The following is a 15,249-nucleotide window of genomic DNA, read 5'->3' as shown; positions in this document are numbered from 1 at the left end:
CCTTAAAACAAAGATAAAAAAAGTAGTTGTGTTTACTGTTCTCTCTATTCTACCACCAATGCTCTAGTATGCTGCCTTAAGCTTCGACAGGAACACAAAACTAAGGGAAATCTCTCCTTGGCCCTAATGCCCAGTGTTCCAGAGGAAACAGCATTGACACCAGAATGTGGACATGAAACATCAATACTTTGGCAATATTGTGACCTAAATGGAACATTCTATGCTGGCATGAAATATTGTCATCCAGTCAACCAGCCACTTGATCCAGAAAGAAGAATTTCCTGAATTTCACCTTCAACCTTTAATAATTGCCCTCATATTTTTCAAGATATATAAAATCTTCCTTTTAATCCCATCAGTACCGCCTTAGTTTATGTTATCGCTTTATCTGACTTTGGCTATTATATAAGCTTTGTTGTTGTTGTTGTGGTTGTGGTTGTGGTTGTTGTTGTTGTTTTGAGTCAGAGTCTCACTCTGTCGCCCAGGTTGGAGTGCAGTGGCATGCTCATGGCCAAAACAGCATCGACCTGCTGGGCTCAGGTGATCCTTCTACCTCAGCCTTCCAAGTAGCCGGACTACAGGAGCACATTACCACGCCCAGCTAATTTTTTGAGTTATTGTAGAGATGAGGTCTCACTAAGTTGCCCAGGCTGGTCTTGAATCCCTGGGCTCAGGCAATACTCTTGCCTCAGCCTCCCAAAGTGCTGGGATTACAGGCTTGAGTCACTGTACCCAGCCTATAAAAGCTGCTTAACTACTCCATTTGCTTTCAGTCTTCTCCCCTTAGGAATATTGATTATTGGTATCTATGGTATTTTTCAATGTCTCCTGGTTCTCCTATGAGCATGAGATTATTCTCAGGCCTGATATTTTGCCAATTTTAGTGTTTCTTAACTGTAACAAATATTTTTCTAGAAATGAAAAGATAATCAAAGTATGATTTCACAAGTCATACAGTTTAGTACCATACAAGCAATTGTTTCTTAGGTTTACAGTGCTTAAAGAGGAGAAAAATAATGTGAACAAAACTTAACAGGGAATACACTTAATAGACAAAGTACATTAACCACCTAGTGAGTAAGGCTCAGAATATTACAGTCTAGTTGCTCAGTTAGGATGAAAGCAGGCTTCTGTGGAAAGTAAAGTCTAATTAAAGGCAGAGGTGTACATTTACACAAGCAGTTCTCAGGAGGAACTGGCTTGACCACCATAGCAGAGAACCATGAGGACGAGTGAGATTCCCTGGTGTTTAGAGGGCAGTGTGGGTGTTGGCAGGGGAGGCTTTGGAGATTAACTCCAAGGATAACAGGGCATCACCCTGTCGCAGCCTGAGCTCTTGATGTACACAGGAGTTGCTGACAAAAGTGCAGCCTGTCACAACATACACTCTTGGTCTTGAGAGAAGCAGCCAACAGAGTGTAGCCCTGCCATGGCCTAAGATCTCACAATGTCTGTCAAACTCTTGAGTTTATATGCATTTTTGAAATCCAGTAGTTAAGGTCAGTAACTCACATAAGGGAAGGTCTGATAAGGTTTGACTTAACATTTCCTAGGGGAGGGAGGAGTTCACTCCAAATTCCCACATATGGGATCTGATAAGATGTCACACTCTGAGGGGCTAATATTCTCCAAAACAAAAATGTCACACAGCAAACTGGAAGCATTTGAAATAATTTCAAAGCTACACACAGTATTATATTCCTTTATAGTTAAAATTTCTCAATGACTCCTTGATCTCCTGTGCATGTAAGACAGTTATCTGAACTAAGCTATCACCAATTTTCTTGTTTCTCAATGTGTTGGGAGCCGGCCACAGAGGCCCACCTGAACGTTAGGGATCAAGGTGGGCCATGAACCCCGAGATCACTAGGATGTGTTTGGGAGCTGTTGACCCCATTCCCTCCTCCCCTTTTCTATTTAGCCAAAAGGAACTCTGCTGACCTAAGCTGAAGGCTCTGTGACTGTGACAGGCATGGCTCACTGGAGAAACTCATTGTTCCTGTTTCCCATAAACTGCAGTTTCAGCTTAGGTATTAGATATAATTCAAATTCAGGTCACATTTGGGAGCCTTCTATTCAGTACAAGCTTCTTTATAAGATTTAAAAGTATATTTGTAGAATTAGTATATACATACGGAGAGCTGTTTTCAGCTTTAGATGGTATAGATGATTATCTAGAGTTACCAGAAATGGCCCAGCATGAACTTCGGACTGGGCCACATTCCTAAGGGCCCAGTGTGTACTTTGGACTGGGCTGCATTCTTTTAAACCGGTTTTTAGCTACAATTAGTGTAGGGTTTTTCTACTTATTATAGAAATTGAATTTATTTTATTCATAGAAAGTATTTAGAATAGATTATGCTACGTCAGTGAATTATGTTAGTTCAAGCATGATCAAACATGATATTGAGGTTTAATAAGAATACAGCTAACTTGAGAAATTTCATTGTTCCCATTTTCTACTATTGTGGTTTTGGCCTTAGTACAATTTATAGTTTATATTTGGGTTTTATTTTTAGAAATTTATTGCTGATGATCAGCTTTATATATTAGGATTAGAAATTAGAAACTTTTATAGAAATTAAGATAGATATATAGGATTTTAGAATAGCCATTTTGTTAAGAGATTGTTCCTAGAAATGGCCCAGCATGATCTTTGGCCACATTCTTTAGGAATTGGTTTGAGCTATAATTAAGAGTTTCTATAGTGTAGGTAGAATTAGCACAGAATAGAAAGGTATCAGGATTTAAGTTATTCATTAGGTGTTGTATATGCATAAGTTTTAAAAGTTATTGATTATTAGAATATTATGATGTTAGAATTGTTGTATTGCTTTTGAGGAACATTAATCAAGCATAAAGAATAGTGAGATAATTTTGGGATTGTCCTTCCTCATGCTTGGGAAAACGCCTGGTGGGTGGGGAATGCCCCTCATCCACCTGGCTTTGTGTTCATGTAATAGTCTTGTGATTTAATTGGAATTGTCCTTCCTCATGATTGAGGAAACACCTGGTGGGTGGGGAACACCCCTCATCCACATGGCTTTGTGTTCACGTGAAAGTCTTGTGATTTAACCTGTGAAAATTTAGGATAAAAGACTTACGGTTTGTCCCATTAAACGGCTTCTACTCAATCCGTTGAACATTTGTCCATTTTCTTTCTTTCTCTTTCTTTCTCTTTATATCTATCCCTCCTACAGAATCGACTTCTACACTAGACAGAGTCCAGTCTCTTTCTTTCTCCCCCTGTCTCTTTCTTTCTCTTTATTTCTCCAGAATAATCACCGACACCGCCACACCTCCCAGGGACCTCCTAAATATATCTGCAGAGGCTGGCCCCCGGCATCAATGATAAAAAATACATCAATATATTTAGTTTCTTATGTCATTGCATATACACTTGGTTTTGTCTGGTGTGTTCTTTCTCAGCATCTTCCTAGCCAACTCTACCTGATGTTTCACAGCTTTCAAGAGTCACTTCATCACTGACTTTTCAGTAGAGCTTTCTGTGTTAGCTTCAGTAGAAAGAGTAGCTGCATACATTTATTTTATCATGACAGTGACAGACTTTTGACATGTTTTCTTCTCCACTAAACTACGGAAGGACAAATTTAAGAACAGGGTGATATCTTTTCAGTCATTTATTAGTAGAGTTTAGTACCATGACTAAGTAGATACTGAATAAATACTTATTGAAATGAATAAATAACTGAATCCAATTTTGGTTACTTTGATGACAAACATATAGTTAAATGTTTTAAGTTGGTGGTTTATGAGATTTTAGGGACCCAGGTTTTTGAAAGTTGCTTCTTTTTGTTTCTTTCTTTCTTTTTTTTTTACTTGTCAATTAAATATGAATCATTCAACATAGAATGCATGAACTCTGTACTTAGCACATGTTACATGGCTGCAAAGAAAGCATCCTAGGCCTTAATCACAAATGTTACATGGCTGCAAAGAAAGCATCCTAGGCCCCAAAAAGGGGTATATAAGTGCAAGGACACATTAAAACAATTTAATTCCTATTGAAGCCCCTTTAATCTATATCTCCATAATGCAGCCAGTTAGTTGCTGTGCTTCCTATTTTAACACTGTAGAAATTTTTCTGGTTCCAGTCTGTACTTTGATTCTATGATCTCCATGAAAATGCAATGAAAAAAAGCATAAAATAAAAATGTGAATACAATAAATCTAAATATCAAGGTGAATCAATTTTGTTATTGAAGAAATGCTCTTTGCAACCTCAAAATTGTTTTGAAATAAATGAATGGAAATCCTGCTGATGTCATAGATGCACATGTGATTCTTGATGTCAGTCTAAGAAGCAACAGAATTACATGGCAGGCAGCACATATGTACATTCTTTCTTTTTTATTTCCTTGGAGGAAGAGGTAGAACTTAGGTTGTCAGTAACATCTGTGAAGTGGTTGTAGTGAAAAAAAAAATCTGTATGCAATTTACCCAGAACATCTGCAATTTCTTTCAATAGTAATTATAAAATAAACATTCATTTTTTTTAGGGTGTCCAAATGGCAGAAAATACTTGTTCTGGAAAAATACAACAAACTCATTTTCTGTTTTTTTTCTTGAGTGCATATGTCACATACACAGTTCAAGTGCATGTGTACAGAAAACCTATATAGGTTTTCTGATCATGCTAGACTTCTTTTTAAAATTTTTTTGGCCTGATTTCATTCCTTTGCAGTTTCTGACAGATCTACATCTTGTTTTTGATAATATAAATTTACTTTATTTTAACTACTCTTTGTTGTCTACTTATATGCATAATCCATGGTTTTGAGAAATTATATGAGTCAGATAAGACATATTGGCAGTCTGGATAATGGGATATAAGTATGGAAATCTAACAGATACATAATATTTTACAATGTCATTCTAATTTTAACCTTCAATTTGTTTCAGGAATGTTAATTTGTTTATTCTTTATAATGAGTTCTGTGTTACTGTGTTTGTATTTATTGAGTGCTAATCTTATTTTTTTTTTAATGACTTGTGTGAAGGATTATTTTTATATATCTTGACCACTATATTATAAATTCACTTCAACAAAAGAGCCATTTGATTAATCTTTGTATTTTTCACTACATAATAGATGTTCAACGTAAGTTAATGGTTGAATGAATGCCTTGATTAGAACACAGCTTTGTCATTAAGTTACATCTAACTACATGACCCAACAATGTTTATCAATGTTCCAACTAATGTTGTATAAAACATACAAAATATAACTGATATAACAATATATTCTGATTCAGATATATCCAAATGGAATGTGTTTAAAATGGACTTTTTAGAACAAGTTGCAAGTAAATTTTCTAGAATGATTTACTATTTAAAGAAAATATGATGATTTTGTGAAAAGAAAAACATTGTTTAAACTATAGTATTATACTCATTTCTTCAACCAATTTTTTTTTATAATGCCTAATAAACTCATATTTTCCATCACTAAATAAAAGTTTTTTAAAGACCTGGTATAAGTCACTCTGTTCTCGTAAAAACATACTTTCGACTTTTACTTCACGTTTCCTTGTTAGTACAACTCTGTTTTGATTCAACATTTATCCAGTGTCATCTCCTGCCTCCTAATTTCTTTGATGACTGACATCCACATTTCTGAAAACCTAATTTTCCCCTCAGAATACACAAAACAGAATATCAAAAAGTCATTGCTGACACTCAGTAAAACCATTTTTTCTCCTGACTTCAGCCTTTCTATCTATGTTTCTGGTACTCGCAGTCGCATTGGCTTCCATACCTTCATCTCCTTCTAGACTCCACTTATTTTCTATTTTTAATTTTTGTTTCTTATATATATTTCTGATTTACATGACAAGCTTGTCACTCTATTTCTAAACCACATTAAAATAGTTGCTTACCTGGCCTTTCCAAGTCTTTCCTTTACTCTGTGCTATGGTTAGCATGTGTCCCCCCCCAAAATTCATGTATTGAAAACTGAATCCCCAATGCTATGTTGAGTGGTGGGGTCTAATGAAAGTTGAATAAGACATAAGGATTGAGCAAATATATTAATGCCATTTTCCTGGGAGTGAGTTTGTTACTGTGGGAGTGGTTTTCTTACTGTCTCTCGCCCTCGTTACCCTTCTGCCATGGGATGACGCAGCAAGACATCATTTGCCAGATGTGCTCCTTGATCTTGGAGTTTCAAGCTTCCAGAACTGTGACCCAATACATTTCCATTCATTGTAAATTACCCAGTCTCAGGTATCTCATTATAGTAGAACAAAAGAAACTATGATACCATGTAAATACTATTCAATATACAGTGGTCATGTCTATCTTTACAAGTCCTGGTCTGGCTATATCATTCTATATTTCAAAGGATTATCAAATATCTCTGCTCTCTAAAGAGAATAATTTATTTAGCCTGTTATACAAGCCCCTTGACACTTTTTTTCCTGTACTAAAACTTCAGGTTGTTTCTTTCTCATTCTATATAATAACACTCAGTTCCAGCCCACCGGGTCTGCTCTTATTAATACATGTATTTCACACCCCTGATCCTATATGCTTATATCAATTTATCCTCATATTTCAAAGCCCTTTCATGATTTTCTATCCAGGTTCTACAATACTTTGAACACTCATTATCAATTTCCACCTCTACCATGAACACTTCAATAACCATTCTTAACTTTCAATTATCACTAATTTCTGTATATAAATTTTGCAGTTGGCATAATTTTAAACAAATATGTTTGCTTCAGAATTACTTTGCATACTGCCTTGTATGCTGAAAATGCCAATATGTGCATACACACCTGCCCACCCAGATAGTAAACTGACAATGATATCACCTTCCTCAGTTGAATGACAAAAATTGCTGCTGCTTTCAAATGCTTGGGTATCCTTCCCAAATTAAAGAACCCATTATAGATAATTAATAGCAACTAAACACTAAGAACAAATTGCATCTGCAGGGGTTGTAGTTTGTTCCATAAATCCTCCTGTAGGAAGATTTTCCTGAAATTGTGATGAACTATGTATGTAAAAAAAATAAAATATTCTAGAGCATAGTCAGTTATTTTACATAAAATAATGTGTTAATTTGAAGGAAAATGCTTTGTAATACTTATTTTCCATTTTTGTTTTAGTTTTTCTGCCATATAAGTACTTTTTGTTTGTACTGTAGTAAAATTTTAAGATAAGGGAACATTTGTACAAGGTAGTTTCAGAGAATTCTGATATTTTAGCCAGAGATTGTGATTCAGTCTCTGGTGAACATTGATTAGTAAACTTTAAATTAGGCATTTTGGGGTGCAAAAATCATAAAAGGTCCAGTCTGACTCTATGTTATGTTTTTTATTCTCATTATAAGAAAAAATAGTACATCTGTGAGATCATTTGAAAACTAGCTACTGGCACTTTTAAACACTCAAACACAAGTTCTAATTAATTCAGAATGTCTGTCTAAAGTCAAGAACTAAAAGAACATTTGAGCACATGAGGGGGAATTTCTATTCAAAGGAAAGAGTAGCTATATATATTTTACCAGCTTCTGTGTGAGTGATAACTCAATATCCCCCTTTTCCATCAGTTGCCCTTGAGCAAATGAGAGCTACATCTCTGATGCTTCATAGATGCCTCCTCTTGCTCTGAGGCAGCCTTGAGCCAATGACTCACTGAAGAAATGGTATAAGAAGACTACCCCTTGCGTCAAGGCAGATTAAACTCTATGGTTCAAATTAGGTGTCTGAGTTTCCCTGGGTGATCAAACTGAAGCTAGTCTCCAGCTAAAGTAGCATGCTAATCTTGCCTTTTTTCCCTTTGCTTTCTCTTCTCTGTTCCCTCACTCCCTTTTGCAGAAAAGACTCCTTCCATACATCATTTGACCTCATAAGAAACCCCATTTTAGTCTCTGCTTCTAAGGAACTTTACCGGAGGTAAATTTCTGGCATGAACTTAAAGAAATGTGCTGTCTCCATTAGAGTAAGCCTGTCAAGCTTACCAGACTGATGATCCAGGCGTATGATTTATAACTGTTTAATATCCAGGATGGCATCAGTTTATAGGAATAACTTGGGTTATAAATAAATATTTCAAGAAATACTTTCTCTAAGTTTTCTTTTATATACTCTGAGTGAGACAGGAAAAGGTAAGTTCCTTAGCTCCATGGTTTTGATTTTTTTTTACAGTAATAACTTGCTGATCAAGAGAACCATTACCACAAATACGCATTCCAAAATGAATTATCTTAAATCATGTGTTTTCTAGATTTTTTATTATTAATTTTGGAACTGTTTCAGGTCTTTTATTATGGGTTATTTGTAGGTAAATAGTCTTATTAATATTATTATTATTGAAAAAATATTATTAATCAAAGTACTAAGCACAAAAAACTATATATAAAAAACAGAAAGATAGGACTAAAATTAAGAGAAAAACATGCAATCATAGATGTAACTGGGACTGAAAGCATAAAGATTGTACCTACTGAATGAAAAATGAAAGTCATTTACATGAGGGAAACATTTACTTTGCTCTTTCTTCTTTATTAGACTATAACATGATGTCAACAGTCTTTGATGATTAAGCAAACTTCTATAATCGACTTGAGCTTTCAGTTCAGAAGGAAACAAAATAATAAGAATTTTACCTATACAAAAACTACTATAGAGGTTTTATTAAGTTATCTTTAAAATTTTATTTTATGTATTGCGTTGCATTTTCTCATCCTCCACGGAAATGGTTTTACTGATATAAGAAGAAATCAATCCTTAGATATTTTAAAATATCTCCATATTATACATCACTAAAATAAAGCATTTAGCACTAGAAAATGCTATTTCCTACATTAAGTAATCCTAAATTAAATTGTTTAATATTCCTTTTCTTTACTAACTAATTAAGGCATTTGTTAAACTTGTATAATTTTAAGGTAACAAGGAGAACTTAATGGAGTTCTATTGGATTTTTTTCCATTAAGTTAACATTATAGACTTTTAATGAATGTCCTAATTAGATACTATTATTAACAGAGTTGATGCACAAATGAAAATCAGTCTTGATGTATGCACCATGCCTCATTAGCATTCACTGCAGGACACTGACCAAAAGCCTTAATTAAAAATATCTCTGTTCTGCCCATGTATAACTGCCCACTCAATAACGTGCATCCAGAAATGCACTACTAAATCAACATAAAAATAACAGCGTTTGAACTTGAATTTTGTAAATTTCCATTTCTTTGATGTCTGTTCTTTTTTTATCCTTCAATTTTTCCATTTAATTGTCTTATTTGACTTAATATTTAACTGTTAATTTTATATCTTACTTTGTTATAACTTGTATATTGCCTTCCTTTTATGCCCAGTAACCTTAGCATTTTTTCATTTACTCCTTTTCCCTTCACTCCTCAACACATTTTTATCTAAACTCTGTCTAACCATTCCAATAACTATTCTCAGTATGGTTGTCTTTGATCCTGGAATTGAAACTAGGGGCAGCAGATGCTTTTCTTTGTTTTCTTACATGATCTCTTGGTGGCTACTGATAACATTTTGATATCCTTCAGGAAATTCTCTCCTTCACCTCTGGATTACATTATTGAGGATATGCTTATGTATTAGTGACTATTCTTCCCAAAATGTCAATGATATGGAATGGAATTGACATTACATAAATATAATTTCCCCTCATAACTCTGTACTTGGTTTTTCTCTCTTCTTATTCTATATAATAATCTCCTTGGGAGTTTTCATCAACATCTATAGCTAAATGTCAAACACAAGATTATTTATTCACTTAACAATATTTATTGAGGTCTTAATTGGGGAAGATATTTTCCTGAGTACTATAAATACAGTAGTAAACAAAGTAGAAACTTTCTTGGCCTCTCATGAGGTTTACATTCTAAATTTCAGAAAACAATGCAAATTAACAAAGTATATCACCTACAGGCCTCTTTAATGGGCTTAATATGTGTATGTATATGCATCTGCCTAATTTAAGCAGTTTCTAGATTATTTCATAACTTCTAAAAATTTGAAAACATGATTATTACATGTTTATGCCATTCTGTTCCTCTTTCAGTAATTCTAATCTGACTGAATTTTATCAACATTCATGAATTTTTCAAAAAAAATAAATGTAGACTATGTCCTAAAGACCTTTATATTTCTAATCTCTGCACATCTAATCAGCTGTAAATCTTTAAAAGCATTTTTCCTTCTCCTCACTTTTACTGTCATTACTTTATACTCACATCATTTCTTGCATGAATTCAAATAATTAATTTTTCTGCTTCTTACTAGAATTATCACACTCTATCTCATTGTGGAAAATGAAAGATCTTATAAAACCCATGTAACCTAGTTATTGATCAAGGAAAAATATATAAAATTTTACCTTCCTGTGTTTTTTAAACCATAACAAACTTCCTTCATTGGGCAAATATGTTCCTTCAAACTCTAGATAACCTACAACTTGCTAGTAGGCATGCATTTCTTTAGCCACAGTAAACCACTTGAATATAATGAATGTGAGTCTTATCTTATTTGTAGTTCTCTCCAATGCCTTATACTCTGCCTTTATTCCTGCAACTCAGTATTCAAAGTTCAAGTACCCCTCTTTTTTTTTTTTCAGAAACTTTCTACAAACTACCAGCCTAACATTTATTTTCCCTTCTGTTTTCTGTACCACACAGGGTATAGGTGTGCCAAAAGATTATCATACTATAGAATTGTCACTGAATTACCTGTCTCTTGTCTCAATAAACCTAATTTCTATGGTACTAGAATATACATATTTAGATCTTTTATTTCCCTAATGATTTTAATCTCCCAAGTATATCCATGTCTCAACTCCTGTAATCTTTTCCCTGATAAGACAAAAGAGAATTAAGTTTACAGGTGGTTTTAAAATTACTAATCAGCTGATCTTAAAATAGAAAGATTTTCCTAGATTACTAGAATAGATCGAATTTAACCACATGAGTTTTAAAAATGGAAAAGGTAAAAGGGAGTGTCATACAGAATAATGGACTATAAAAAGTACTCCACTTTTCTTTGATTTTGAGTATGGAAAGAAGGGACCAATATCCAAGGAATGTGGTGATCTTTAGAACTTGGACGTAGACACACAGAAATACACAACAATAGAAGAGGTCAAAACATAAGAAAATCCCATCTTTATGAACAGAAGAATTATAGAATTGACACAGAAAATGTGGGATAAATCCTAACGATAAAACTATCCAGTAATTTTGCATATTAGTTGACATAAATACTAGACATACCATCAGATAGGGCAAATAGACACTTGGAAAATCATAATAGGGGTGGGTTCCTCAGAAGCCCAAACCTCACCATCATGCAATAGACCTCTATAACATATTTTCATATATATCCCTTGAACCTAAAATAAAATAATTTTTTAAATCCAAGAAAAATTATTTAGACAAATGTATCAAAAAAAAAAAAAAAAAAAAAGCATTGTAAAGCCAGTAGGAACTGTAGTATCTTACATGCTCATAACATAGTACTATATTACTTTTGACTAGTGTATTCTGATGAATTCAGATAACATAGAAAAGTGTTGACAAAATAACTAATATTGAAATTGTTATTCATTGAAGGCAAGATAAGACTTACAGTCTCATTCTAGACTGGTTGATTACCTAATATATTATTCTTTTTGGGCTACCGTAACAACTTATCACATACTAAGTGCCTTTAACAACAAAAATTTATTTTTTCACAGTTCTGGAGTCTGTAATTTCAAGATCTAGATGCCAGTGGTTTTGGTTTCTGGCATGGCCTCTTCCCAGCTTGCAAATGGCTACCTTCTCAGTGTGTCCTCCAGTAGCCTTTCTGCCATGCACTGGTAGGGATGAGAGGAAACTCTGATGTCTCTTTTTCTTGTTATAAGGACACTAATTTCATAATATTTGGTACCTGCCTTTATGACTTAATTTATCCTTAATCACCTCCTAAAATGCTCTGTGTCCAAATACAGTCACTTTGGGTATTAGGGCTTCATGCATACATTTTGGAAGATATAAATTAGTTCATAATATTTGCTAAAACAAATAAACACAAGAATAATGTTTTCTGTAGGATTATAGAGGGATGCAATATTAATAAACAATGTTAAAAATTTTTAGGATATAATCTATCATTTCTGTCATACAACAAATTGGGGAAACCTAAACAATATGCAAGAGAAAGGACAATCAAAAGATACTAACATCTAGATTATATTATTTTTCTTTAATCAATAGACTTTCCATTAACATTTATGTGGGAGCAGTTATATTAGATAATCTGATATGACACAGATTTTAGAATTATCATAAAAGTATTTAATTCAGCTATCATAATCATTTTCTGTAACATAACATTGAACACCGTTAAAATAAATGGAGAGTGAAAAGTTTCCAGCAGAAAAATTAGAAAGTAAAATAAAAGAAACTATTGAAATGTTTAGTATGATAAGTATTGTACCTGAAACAGAAGCTTTATTGAGTGGGCTCAATATCTGAGTAGAGATAACAGCAGAAAGACTAAGTAAATTCATGAAATTGTCAGTGAATCAATAGAAGTTATATATATTACTCTATGTTTAACAGTGTTCTCCCCAAATGTATGTCTTTCCAAGAACTTAGAATTTGACTTTGTTTGAAAATAAGGTCATTGCAGGAGTTGTTAAGATGAGTCATTTTGAAGTAGGATGATCCTTAGTTTAATATGTCTCGTGTCCTAATAAGAAGAAACAGACTTGCAGGAAAAACATTATATGATTTCAGAGGAAGAGATTACAGTGCTGCAGCTATATGCCTGGAAATTCCAAGGATTAATATCCATCACCAGAAGCTAGGGAGAAGCAAAAAAGGATTCTACCCAGAGTCAGAGGGAACATTATCCTGCTGACATCTTGATTTCAGACTCAAAACTGTTAGAACTGCTACAGAATATGTTTCTACTATTTTAAGTCACCTGGTTTGTAATATTTTGTAACAGATGTCCCAGAAAACGAATGTAAATGTGAATAATACATTTTAAAGTTAAAAACAAGAATAAATCCTCAGAGATCTGTGGAATAATATCAAAAGGTATAATGTTTTTGTCATTGCATCCCCGGAGAGCTAGAGGAAGGTGATGGACACACAAAAAAGTATCTGAAGAAATAAATCCAAACATCTTGCAAGTTGGGTAAAAAAGTATCAATAATAAAATGATAAATTTTCATAATACCATATCAATATTAAAGATTCACACATACCAATTCAAAGATAGAACTTGTCAGATTAGATTTTTAAAAATTGCATTAAACTTTGTGTTGCCTACAGGCAAGCCACTTTAATTAAAATGGTATAAATAAGTTAAAGTAAATAATAGAAAAGACTTAGTATGCAAGCACTGATCAAAAGAAAGTCACAATGACTATGTCATAATAGACTTGAGAACAAATAATAATGCCAGGGATAAACCTAATAATTTCATAATTTGAAAGGGTTCAATTAATCAAGAAGATACAACAATCAGAAATGTATGTGCAACTAACACAGCCTCAAAATATGTGAACCAAAAACTGATACAATGACAAGGAAAATACACATGCATTTTATACACTTTTAAACAACACTATAGCTGAAGCTACAAATGCAAAATGAAGGCCCTATCAAACCCACTTCAGCTCATTTGAATAGAAACACTAATAATATCCTTCATTAACATTTGTAAAATCAGAAACATATGCTAAAGTGACTGTAATGTAAGATTTCCCAGGTAAATTTAGGTGATAAATGAAGCTATCCAACCCATGCCTTATACTCGAGACTCATGTAATATCACCCCTTAATAAATACCCCATAATTTACCTATTATCTCATGCTAAAAACATATAGCTCACTCTGATTTCTTTTTCTTTCTCATCCTATACCCAATCTCAGCAAGTTCTATTAGTTCTAACATCAGAATAGAGTAAGGATATTCAAATGCTTCTCATCACCTCCACAACTCCTCTTATTTCTAATCATTGTTTTTTACTTTTATTGCTAAAATAGCCTTATTACTGCTCTGCTGGCTTGCATTATTGCAATCAGTTCACATTCTGTTTTCTCCAGAACAGCCAGATTGATTCAGTATAAAACTTAATTTAGATTCTATTACCCCTATGCTCAGTACTCTTCTGTAGTTTTCCTATGACAAAATAAAATAAATAGAAACTCCGTGAATTATCTACAAGAAATTGCATGATCTGGACTTTATTATGTTATTAGAAGGCTTTTCCATAACCACTTTTATAAAATAGCTTTTTTTGCCCCATGTAATTACTCTATTTCCCTACTTACCCAACATCATTTTTCTTCATGATACGTAGTACCCCTGACATATATTATATATTTATTCATATATTAGTTATCTGCCTCTTCTAGAAGACAGGTAATATGCCTGTCTTTTGCATTTGGGTATCCATTACAACTAAAAGAACAACTAGACATGGATAGAACTAAACATGTTTTAAATAAATAATTGAGCACAATTGATTGATCATTTACTATGTTCCAGAAATTGTGATTAGAATTTACCATAAATAACACTATTTGATTATCTTAAGAGTTTCTTAAGTAAATACTATGGTTTTATAAAGAAAAAATCTGAGAATTCAAAATTGAAGGTGGTTTTTCTAAGGCTAAGTAATTAATCAGTGATGAAAATTGGATTTAGATTAGACCTCTTCCTATTGTTTCTGTGTATCCACATACATGTTACACATATCCCAGCAATTAGAGGAAGCATTTTAGGAAACATACAGGCATACGTTTTATAAGTGTGTGTGCTTCCTTAAGTGTACTATAAAGTGACATGTCTACTAGAGCAACTACTGGTAAATTCACATATATTATTGTTTAAGGCAAGACTAAATTTATTTTAATATGAAATGTGAATTATATATTTCAGGAGTTGAATGATTACATGTCCAGAGAAGAGCTATAAACACTTAAAATTGTTTGATAATACAATTAAAATATGTTTTAAAAATACTTAAATGAACTAATTGAAGAGCAAGGTAAATCCTTGAAGCCCAGCAGTCATAAAATAAATGACTTCTTAAAAAAATGTGAAAACATAGAGGTAAATAAATCTCAACAGGCATTGCACTGGGACACTAATGATCCTGGTAGCCAAGCACCTGGAATTTCCTGACAGATTAGAGACCTACTGGGGATACTTGCAAGATGAAAATATGAAGTGAGAGTCTTTA

The sequence above is a fragment of the Carlito syrichta genome, unplaced genomic scaffold (genome assembly GCF_000164805.1).
Source record: "Carlito syrichta isolate Samal-C Ts95f unplaced genomic scaffold, Tarsius_syrichta-2.0.1 Scaffold314100, whole genome shotgun sequence".
NCBI classification, from domain to species: Eukaryota; Metazoa; Chordata; class Mammalia; order Primates; family Tarsiidae; genus Carlito; species Carlito syrichta.
This window is presented reverse-complemented; position numbering follows the sequence as displayed.